This window comes from Phyllobates terribilis, unplaced genomic scaffold (assembly GCF_046119375.1).
Source record: "Phyllobates terribilis strain yellow unplaced genomic scaffold, ASM4611937v1 Scaffold_1__5_contigs__length_1240528914, whole genome shotgun sequence".
NCBI classification, from domain to species: Eukaryota; Metazoa; Chordata; class Amphibia; order Anura; family Dendrobatidae; genus Phyllobates; species Phyllobates terribilis.
The window spans coordinates 1,184,985,594-1,184,995,345 of record NW_027362761.1 but is presented as its reverse complement, the minus strand read 5'-3'; positions in this window follow the sequence as shown (position 1 = coordinate 1,184,995,345).

Here is a 9,752-nt window from a genome sequence, read left to right as displayed (position 1 = left end):
TGTTTTGTGGAAAAGCACATGTAAGATTCTGCAACAGTCTCTGCTGATACTCCTGCATGCGTGCATCCCTTTCTATGGCAGGAATAATTTCGGCAAATTTACTTTTGTACCGGGGATCTAACAGTGTGGCAACCCAGTAGTCAGGATTATTTCTAATTCTCACAATTCGAGGGTCATGTTGCAGGTAGTGCAGCAAGAAGGCACTCATGTGTGTTGCGCATCCAGGAGCACCAAGTCCCTGTTGTGTTGGTGGCGAGGTAACAATCATGCTTCCTTCCTCTGTCCTCTCCCCCCAACCTCGCACAACAGAAATGTGATCAAGGTCTCCCTCATCTGATGAGTCTTCCATCAGTTCGTCCTCCACTTCTTCCTGGGCTCCTGCACCTTCCTCACTAGTTTGGCTGCTACCATGCGCCCTGGTAAAACCATCTCCCCCACCCTCACATGCCTGCCGCCTTGGTGCTGCCGACCGTCTGGACCTTGCAGATGTTAGCCCTTCCGCATACAACTCCTCCTCCTCTACTTCCTCCACCTCCTCTTGTGCCACCACCTGACTCCGAATTCTGTTTAACATGTGCTCCAGCATGTAAATCACCGGAATAGTCATGCTGATAATGGCATCGTCAGCACTAAACATCTTCGTCGCCATTTCAAAACTGTGCAGAAGGGTGCATAGGTCCCTGATCTGAGACCACTCCTCCAGCGTGATTTGCCCCACCTCTGGATCTTGTTGGCCCAGGCTATACGTCAGAACGTATTGCACCAGGGCTTGTCGGTGCTGCCACAGTAGCTGCAACATGTGCAGAGTTGAATTCCACCGGGTAGGCACATCGCATTTTAGCCGGTGAAGTGGCAGGCCCAACGACTTCTGTAGAGATGTAAGTCGCTGAGCTGCGGGATGCGAACGGCGGAAGGGAGCACACAGTGACCGTGCCCTCTGCAGAAGGCCATCTAGTCTGGGATAGTGGGCTAAAAATTGCTGGACAACCAGGTTCAACAAGTGAGCCATACAAGGCACGTGTGTGACATTGCCCCGGCGAAGGGCCGCACCCAGGTTTGCAGCATTGTCGCACACGGCCTTCCCTGGTTTCAGGTCCAGTGGAGACAACCATTCATGAAATTGGTTCTCCAGAGCTGACCACAACTCCTCAGCTGTGTGACTCACATTTCCCAGACATTTCAAAGTAAAAACCGCCTGATGACGTTGAGCCCTACTGCCAGCATAGTAAGGAGGTGTGCAGGATCCCTTCTGCGCAGTTAGAAAGCTTGTGTCATGACCAGACAGGCTTTGGGTGCAGGTGGAAGACCAAGAGGAGGTTGAGGAGGCAGAAGCAGTGGAGGAACTTTGACATAAAGAGGATTGACGCACAACTCGTGGGGACGGCAAGACTTGGACAGCAGCCCCTTGTCCTGCTGTCACCATAGTTACCCAGTGCCCAGTCAGCGACATGTAACGCCCCTGTCCATGCCTACTCGTCCAAGTGTCTGTGGTGAAATGCACCCTGTCACACACAGAGTTTCTCAAAGAAGCGGTGATGTTGTGTGCGACATGCTGGTGGAGCGCAGGCACACCTTTCTTTGAGAAGTAGTGCCGACTGGGCATCTGGTACTGGGGCACTGCGACGGACATAAGGTCTCGAAAATCCTCTGTGTCCACCAGGCGGAAAGGCAGCATTTCTGTAGCCAAGAGCTTGCAGATGGTGAAATTCAACCTCTTAGCTTTCTCATGGCTAGGAGGAAATGGTCTTTTACTTGTCCACATCTGAGGGACCGAGGGCTGGCTATTGTGCTTAGACGGGGTTGATAAGGGTGTCCCCGGCAAACTGCCGGTCTGTGAGGAAGATGCAGGCGGACATGTTAGGTTGCCTTGATCCAAAGGTGGTGCTATCGATGTCGGACAGCGCTCAACACCAGCTGGTGTTACCACCTCCAAAGAAAATGATGACCTGCCAATCACGCTGGCTGTTGCGGGTAAAGAGGTGGCAGGTCTGCACCCCAAAACAGGTGTGACTGCTGTCCCCCCAGTCACAGAGGATGAAGAGGCCGCGGATGCACAAGATATGGCAGACGGTGGTTGGCCCGGCTGGCTAGGCCGCATTGTAGCACACTGAGCTTCCCACTGCAACTTATGCTTCATGTCCATGTGCCGGTTCATGCATGAAGTACTCAAACTATGTATTTTTTGGCCTCTACTTAGCTTTTGCTGACAAATGTTACAGATAACACGAGTTGGGTCATCTTTATTGATCTGAAAAAATGCCCAGGCTATGCAAGGCTTAGCACCCATGCGACCTGAAGAGCCACCACGACTTGTGGTGAGAGGCAGAGTTGTGTTTGAGGATGCAGTTGTTGACGTGCTTCCAGTACTACGTCTCTGTCCAGGAAGGCGCAACCTGACCTCGTCGTCACTAGCATCTTCCTCCACCTCCTCTGCTGACCTCATCTCTTGGCTGACTGTGGGTTGACAGTAAGTGGGATCTCCAACCTCATCATCATCACCCTGTGCGTTATCACACCCGTCGTCCTCAGAGCCAACCTGTTCCTGCCCTGACAAAAAACTAAAGTTGTCGCTCCAATCAGGTATTTGAGTCTCATCATCGTCTTCCTCATTGTCTCCACCAACAGGAGTTACAGTTTGGGAATGAGGGTCTACATTATGGTCAGAACATTCTTCGTCTGGTCCTGGATCCGACTCATAAAGATTCTGGGCATCAGTACAGATCATTTCCTCGTCTGGATTCACAGAAGCGCTGGAGTCGACCTCTGATTCCCAGGCTATAGTATGAGTAAACAGCTCTGCAGACTCAACCATCTGTTCTACCTCATACTCAGACGGGCAGCTGGAGATTTGGGAGCTGTGAGGAAGCAAGTGCGATTGGGGTGACACCTTTGAGGACTGGAGTATTTGTGATGTTGAAGTTGATGTGGAGGAGAGCCCACTTAAAGGAGCACTTGATATCCGTTGAAGCACCTGCTGTTTTTGTGCCTCATCTGGAATTTGTAGCGATTGCCGTGGCCGTAAGAAAGTGATCTTATCACATTGTCCGCTAAAAGAAGTAGACATTTTAGTTTGGCTGGAAGATGGTCTTTCTTCTGCAGATGTTACTGTTGCTTTAACACCTACCCCACGGACACAACCTTTTTTCCCCTTCCCAACAAGCCTATTCCCCTTTCCACCAGCAGCAGGCCTTTTTCCACTCATTTTGGTGGTTAACTAATTCACAACTCTGGAGTTGTTTGCACAAAAAAACAATGGATGGGAACCGAGCAGAGCTGAGTGGCCAAACTGTGGTATTAGGCCAAAACTATTGGCTGGGTTAGATGGAGAAAAAAATTATATTCGATTTGCAACCTGATGGAGGTCAGTATAGATGGACTAATAGAACAAGTCCCACACACAGCTAGAAGCCCAAATATTTTTTCAGAGGTAGATGCAGAAAAAAAATATATTCAGTTTGCAACCTGATGGAGGTCAGTATAGATGGACTAATAGAGAAAGTCCCACACACTGCTAGAAGGCCAAATATTTTTTCAGAGCTAGATGCAGACAAAAAATTATTTTGAGTTTGCAACCTGATGGAGGTCAGTATAGGTGGACTAATAGAACAAGTCCCACACACTGCTAGAAGGCCAAATATTTTTTCAGAGCTAGATGCAGAAAAAAATTATATTCAGTTTGCAACCTGATGGAGGTCAGTATAGATGGACTAATAGAACAAGTCCCACACACAGCTAGAAGCCCAAATATTTTTTCAGAGGTAGATGCAGAGAAAAATTATATTCAGTTTGCAACCTGATGGAGGTCTGTATAGATGGATTAATAGAACAATTCCCACACACAGCTAGAAGCCCAATATTTTTTCAGAGCTAGATGCAGATAAAAATTATTTTTAATTTGCAACCTGATGGAGGTCAGTATAGATGGACTAATAGAGAAAGTCCCACACACTGCTAGAAGGCCAAATATTTTTTCAGAGCTAGATGCAGAAAAAAATTATATTCAGTTTGCAACCTGATGGAGGTCAGTATAGATGGACTAATAGAACAAGTCCCACACACAGCTAGAAGCCCAAATATTTTTTCAGAGGTAGATGCAGATAAAAATTATTTTTAATTTGCAACCTGATGGAGGTCAATATAGATGGACTAATAGAGAAAGTCCCACACACTGCTAGAAGGCCAAATATTTTTTCAGAGCTAGATGCAGATAAAAATTATTTTTAATTTGCAACCTGATGGAGGTCAGTATAGATGGACTAATAGAGAATGTCCCACACACTACTCGAAGGCCAAATATTTTTTCAGAGCTAGATGCAGAAAAAAATTATATTCAGTTTGCAACCTGATGGAGGTCAGTATAGATGGACTAATAGAACAAGTCCCACACACAGCTAGAAGCCCAAATATTTTTTCAGAGGTAGATGCAGATAAAAATTATTTTTAATTTGCAACCTGATGGAGGTCAGTATAGATGGACTAATAGAGAAAGTCCCACACACTGCTAGAAGGCCAAATATTTTTTCAGAGCTAGATGCAGATAAAAATTATTTTTAATTTGCAACCTGATGGAGGTCAGTATAGATGGACTAATAGAGAAAGTCCCACACACTGCTAGAAGGCCAACTATTTTTTCAGAGCTAGATGCAGAAAAAAATTATATTCAGTTTGCAACCTGATGGAGGTCTGTATAGATGGATTAATAGAACAAGTCCCACACACAGCTAGAAGCCCAATATTTTTTCAGAGGTAGATGCAGAAAAAAAATATATTCAGTTTGCAACCTGATGGAGGTCTGCATAGATGGATTAATGGAACAAGTCCCACACACAGCTAGAAGCCCAATATTTTTTCAGAGGTAGATGCTGAAAAAAAATATATTCAGTTTTCAACCTGATGGAGGTCAGTATAGATGGACTAATAGAGAAAGTCCCACACACTGCTAGAAGGCCAAATATTTTTTCAGAGCTAGATGCAGAAAAAAATTATATTCAGTTTGCAACCTGATGGAGGTCAGTATAGATGGACTAATAGAACAAGTCCCACACACAGCTAGAAGCCCAAATATTTTTTCAGAGCTAGATGCAGAAAAAAATTATATTCAATTTGCAACCTGATGGAGGTCAGTATAGATGGACTAATAGAATGATGCTATGCCCAAAAGATTTTACTTCACTAGGTGCAGTAAGAAAATTGGTATTCTATACACAGGTGGTATATCTTGCAACACAGATAGACTACTCCACTGACTAACACACTCTGCAATAGGCCAAAAATTATTAGCTTTGCTAGATTCAGCCACATGCTGTGAAAAAAACTTGCACAGCACTGGCACAGACCTGCCTGGCAAAAACTGATAGGAACTGATGTAACCTAGTCCTGAAAAGGACTGCAATTACAATTAGTCTTTACTCCCATAATCTATCTATTTAAGAGCACAGACCTGCCTGATAAAAGTTGCAGGAAATGCTGTAACCTAGTCCTTAAAAGGACTGCAATCACAACTATTCCCTACTCCCAAGCTATCTGTAGATTTGTGCGAAAATTGGCTTGAAATTAACAAGGTATAGCGCACACAGCAACAGCGGTGCCGTCTAACACGCAGCTGCAGCAGTGAGAGAATGGTGGCGACGGGGAAAATGGCTGGGTCTTATAGGGCAAGGACATGTGACATACACTGCCAATGACACATGCCCTTGCTTGTGTGAAAAACAGCAGTTCGCTCCGTGTGTGCGCTGCTGATAGGCTGACAGACTGCACCTCCCCACTGCAAATGCGGGAAAGAGAAAAAAAAATGGAGATCTTCATTATTCCTGCAGAGATCCATCCCCTGCCCCTCCCCCCACCCCGCTGTACACTCAAACTGCGTATTAACATTAATTTTCATCATTACTGAGAAAAAATCCAGTTATGATTTTGGTGCACGAACAGTTATCGAACATAACCTCGAACAGCCGAATTTTTCTCAAATCGTTCGTGTTCGCCGAACGGCTCGAACACCGCCCAAAACAGCTCGAATTTGAGATTGGCGAACAGAACAACGCTCATCTCTACTCTCCAGCCCCCTGATTCTCGCTGCTCACCTCTACAGCCTTCAGATTCTCACCACTCACCTCTCCGGCCCCTTGATTCTCGCTGCTCACCTCTCTGGTCCCCTGATTCTCACCTCTCACCTCTCTTGCCCCCTGATTTTCACCGCTCACCTCTCCGGCCCCCCTGATTCACACCGCTCACCTCTCCGGCCCCCTGATTGTCACGGTTCACCTCTCCAGCTCCTTGATTTTCACCACTCACCTCTCCGCCTCCCCTGATTCTCACCGCTCACCACTCCGGCCCCCCTGATTCTCACAACTCACCTCTCCGGCCTTCTGATTCTCACCACTCACCTCTCCGGCCCCTTGATTCTCGCTGCTCACCTCTCTGGTCCCCTGATTCTCACCTCTCACCTCTCTGGCCCCCTGATTTTCACCGCTCACTACTCCAGCCCCCCTGATTCTCACCACTCACCTCTCCACCGCCCCTGATTCTCACCGCTCACCTCACCCGCCCCCTCATTCTCACCGCTCACCTCTCCTGCCTCCTGATTCTCACCGCTCACCTCTCCGGCCCCCCTGATTCCCACTGCTCACCTCTCTGGCCCTCTGAATCTCACCGCTCACCTCTCTGCCCCCCTGATTCTCAATGCTCACCTCTCTGGTCCCCTGATTCTCACAGCTCATCTCTTCGGCCCCCCTGATTCTCATCGCTCGTCCCCTAATTCTCACCACTCATCTCTTCAGCCCCACTGATTCTCATCGCTCACCTCTCCGGCCCCCTGATTCTCTTCGCTTACCTCTCCGTCCTCCTGATTCTCACCGCTCACCTCTCCGGCCCCCTGATTCTCACAGCTCTCCTCTCCAGACCCCTGATTCTCACCACTCACCTCTCTGGTCCCCTGATTCTCACTTCTCATCTCTTCGGCCCCCCTGATTCTCATCGCTCGTCCCCTGATTCTCACCGCTCATCTCTGCGGCCACCCTGATTCTCTCCGCTCACCTCTCCGGACACCTGATTCTCACCGCTCACCTCTCTGGCCCCTTGATTTTCACCGCTCATCTTTCCCGCCCCCTTATTCTCACCGCTCACCTCTCCAGCCCCCCTGTTTCAATGCCATTAAATTAGGGTATATCTCACCTAAAGGGGTTTTCCCACATCAAACATTATTACTCCATAAACTCAGGGGCACAAAAAACCCTATTCCTTCTTTTGTTGATTGGCTACACTGGAAACTTCACCTCTACAGCGCTGCAACCAATCACTGACCCCAAAAGCTTGTGACGGCTGCAGCTGATCAACAAAGGCCATAGAGTAAAAGTTTATCTAGTTTTTTTTTATTTTTTTCTCTTTTGCTTTTCGGAGCTTCTGGAGTATTAACCTCTGAAACAGGACAACGTGTTTAATGATTAACTTTTAATATTTTCCTTGGGGGTGGGGGAATGGGAACTTATTTCTCTTTTTATATTTTTCTTTCTTTTTTGCTATTAATAAATATAGATAAATTGATGTACACAAATAGCAAATAATAATGGCGGCTATTTTATTTCATACATAAATATCTGTGTTTGTTCACGTGTGGCAAAAAAATGGTCAGCAATGTTTTGGTTCCAAGTTTCATCAGTGTTTTTCTACATATGGATAAATAAATTAGTTACAAAACTTTTCCTAACCATTACAATGTTAATCACGGTCAATACACAGGTTTTGCAGTGATGTCCGTCATTCTCACGGACCAATATACTTGTTTTGGCACTTTTCATCCGTGCTGCTGGTAAAAAACGAACTTGAACAGTCTCTTAGACTATAATTTGCACGTGTTCTATCTCCCTCTTGCTAGTGCTGACTACGGAGCTGGGCTGCGCACAGTCGCTGCGGCGACCCAATCTATATGGTTCTCTCTCAATTTTCTGCAGCACTGATGTACACAGCTCTCCTGGGCTCCAGAAACAGTGCAGTGAGTGCAGTGCTGCAGGAGGACGGCTGCACCCCCTACAGATCCCATTGAGAGACTGCAAGCTGCTGGCAGCCACTAAGCGATGGTTCACCTGGTAGCATATAGGTATCTTCTACCTGCTACCTGGTTGGGTCCTTAGCTTTTTTCCTCCTCACTGACTTGTCTGGCCCAGGAGGTGAGACTCATGTAGAGGTAAGACGCTTGCCAAACCAAGACACAAATCCAAAAAAATGGGAGGCACGTGCGACATGCAGGGAGCTTCTAATATAGGAATCACACTTTAGGGAAGGGACCAAGAAAAGGGGCCCACCTGAGAATTTGACGGCACTCTGGTGTTCCAGCCTGTGTCTGCTCAGCCTCTCTTCTGCATATCTCCAAGCTGTGAGGAAGATGCAGGTCTGCTCATCAATATGGATTTTCTCCTCTCTTGTCTGATGGACGAAGAGGGGCAAAGCTTTAATCGGGCATGCAGCGTATATGCTGCACACACGAATAAGAAAAAGAATGTCAGACAGGGGCCCACTCTGGTATACACCAGTTCCCCGGTGGGCCAGTGCAAGCCTTTATATATAGATAGATAAGTTATGTATAGTTATGTGTACAATACATAAATACAGATATGTATATATATATATATATATATATATATATATAAATATATACAGTACAGACCAAAAGTTTGGACACACCTCATTTAAAGATTTTTCTGTATTTTCATGACAATGAAAATTGTACATTCACACTGAAGGCATCAAAACTATGAATTAACACATGTGGAATTATATACTTAACAAAAAAGTGTGAAACAACTGAAAATATGTCTTATATTCTAGGTTCTTCAAAGTAGCCACCTTTTGCTTTGATGACTGCTTTACACACTCTTGGCATTCTCTTGATGAGCTTCAAGAGGTAGTCACCGGAAATGGTCTTCCAACAATCTTGAAGGAGTTTCCAGAGATGCTTAGCACTTGTTGGCCTTTTTGCCTTCACTCTGCGGTCCAGCTCACCCCAAACCATCTCGATTGGGTTCAGGTCTGGTGACTGTGGAGGCCAGGTCATCTGGCGTAGCACCCCATCACTTTCCTTCTTGGTCAAATAGCCCTTACACAGCCTGGATGTGTGTTTGGGGTCATTGTCCTGTTGAAAAATAAATGATGGTCCAACTAAACGCAAACCGGATGGAATAGCATGCCGCAGCAAGATGCTGTGGTAGCAATGCTGGTTCAGTATGCCTTCAATTTTGAATAAATCACCAACAGTGTCACCAGCAAAGCACCCCCACACCATCACACCTCCTCCTCCATGCTTCACGGTGGGAACCAGGCTTGTAGAGTCCATCCGTTCACCTTTTCTGCGTCGCACAAAGACATGGTGGTTGGAACCAAAAATCTGAAATTTGGACTCATCAGACCAAAGCAGAGATTTCCTCTGGTCTAATGTCCATTCCTTGTGTTCTTTAGCCCAAATAAGTGTCTTCTGCTTGTTGCCTGTCCTTAGCAGTGGTTTCCTAGCAGCTATTTTACCATGAAGGCCTGCTGCACAAAGTCTCCTCTTAACAGTTGTTGAAGAGATGTGTCTGCTGCTAGAACTCTGTGTGGCATTGACCTGGTCTCTAATCTTAGCTGCTGTTAACCTGCGATTTCTGAGGTTGGTGACTCGGATAAACTTATCCTCAGAAGCAGAGGTGACTCTTGGTCTTCCTTTCCTGGGGTGGTCGTCATGTGAGCCAGTTCTTTGTAGCGCTTGATGGTTTTTGCAACTGCAC